Source organism: Galeopterus variegatus, unplaced genomic scaffold (genome assembly GCF_000696425.1).
Source record: "Galeopterus variegatus unplaced genomic scaffold, G_variegatus-3.0.2 Scaffold2844, whole genome shotgun sequence".
NCBI classification, from domain to species: Eukaryota; Metazoa; Chordata; class Mammalia; order Dermoptera; family Cynocephalidae; genus Galeopterus; species Galeopterus variegatus.
The window spans coordinates 202,643-204,732 of NW_007728955.1; positions in this window are offsets into that span (position 1 = coordinate 202,643).

Consider the following 2,090-nt stretch of genomic DNA (forward strand, 5'->3'; position numbering starts at 1 on the left):
CCGCCTCCCTCCCGTCCCCCGAGGCCGCATTCCCTCATGCACAGACCGCAGACACGCAGTCTGTCCAGACGACGCGGAGCCTCACGTCCCGTCGCTGCCCCACACACACGGGCACACACGCGGGCACACGGGGACGCGCAACCCCACACGGAGAGGCACTCACAGACACACACCCCACGGGCGCCCCCGAGGGACACACGCGATACACAGGGACAACACGCTCCACAGACACACAGATGACATACCCAGGGACACAACACACCCCACAAAGACACCCCCACAGATGCCACGCACAGACACGCACTTCAAAACACACATCACACGCGCACAGGTTACACGCGCCACAGGCACACCGTGTGACACGTGCACACATGCGGACCCGCACCACACACACCAGAAACACCGCACGCTGGCAGGCACCACAACCCCTACCCTCCCACAGTTGAGGTGTCCCAGAGACCCAAGCCCACACTTTCCGGGTCACCTGCTGACCCGGAGGCCACAGATGCCTCCCTGCTGGCCCCCTGTAGGGGGCTGTCTGTCCAGCAGCATGCCCCTCCTCCCCCCACCGCAAGCACAGCCTGAACTTGGGGTGGCCAAGAAGGGGGGTGAGGAGGGAGAGTGCGTAGCCATGAGGGGATGGGCCCCTTTCCAACTGTTCCCAGGTCCTCACCCTCTCACCGTGCCCCAGCAGTGACCTCTGGGTCCTCTTCCCAGGGGTCCTAAAGGGCCCCTTTTCACTGGTAAATTTCCATTCAAGGCTGGCAGTGTTCAGCGCTCCCGGCTTCCAGGGAGCTTCATGGCCGGAAGGCAGGAAAAGCTCCTGTTTTCCTCAACCTTGGACCTATCTGAGGCACTGGGGGGGAAGCCAGGTGTACCCCATCTCAGCTCTGTGATGGCCTGTCTGTGCCTCTCACTCCGTGCAATCACAGCCCACCCCATCCCACCCCATCCCTGCCACTGGCCATGGCCAGTGTGGGGGCCAGTGGGAGCTGGGTCTAGTTGGGGGGGAGGGGGAGGAAGGCAAATTTAGGAGAGGCAGGAAAATCACTGCTCCTTTCTCCAGAGTGTTCTCCACCCAACAGGCCTCTGTACTCCCTGCAGGGGTGGCTCCTTAACCCCCTTTGCAAATAAGGAAAGTGAAGCCAGCAGAGGTTAGGGGTCTCGCCAGGCCGTGCTGGCCCTGACGAGCTAGAGCTGGGACTAGCCGCACACACAGGAGTTCTCTCATAAGCCACTCTCACTGAGCCACTCTTTGTTGGGGAAACCAAGGCCCAGAGAAGTTCATCTCTTCTCAGGTTTGCACAGTTATTGTGTGTTGAAGTCAGGATTTAAATTCAGCATGCACAGGACATACCAACCTTCCTCTTCATGAGAGGAGCCCACATCTCCCGCTGAAGGCAGTGCTGCGGCAGCTCCCTCTTCCCAGTGCGAGTGTGGAGGGGCTCTGGGGGACCCTTCCTGTAGCATTTGGGGCACCTTGGAGGCAGGGAGAACCAGGGAGAAAGGGATTTATTTGCAGGAGATGGAATGTGGGGAGGACACGGAGACGGGCAAGCAGAAGGGCAGGAACAAAGGGCCTGTGGCAGTGGGAAGCTTCGAAGTTTCCTGGAGGGTGGCTGCACCCACGACTCCAGGCAGGGGCCTGGTTGGACAGGAGGGTGCAAGGGGTGCCGCTGAAGGTGTGGAACCCGAGTGAAGCCAGCCCCACGCAGGACTCCGGGGACACGGCTGCCCCGTGGGCTTACTGCAGGTGGCTCACTCTTATGGACTGAAGGCTTGTGTCGCCCGACATCCACGTGTTGGGGCCTAATCCCGGTGTGAAGGTATAGGAAGGTGGGGCATTGGGAGGTGATTAGGTCATGGGGGTGGAGCCCTCCGGAATGGGATTTCCTTAAAAAAGAGACCCCAGAAAGCTAACCCACTTTCTTTCTGCCAAGTGGGGACACAGTGAGAAGTGGGAAGTCTGCGACCCAGAAGAGGGCCCTCATCAGAGCCTGACCCTTCCAGCACCCTGATCTTGGACTTCCATTCTCCAGAACGTGAAGAATGAATTTCTGTTGTTTAGAAGCGCCCAGTCTCTGGTAATT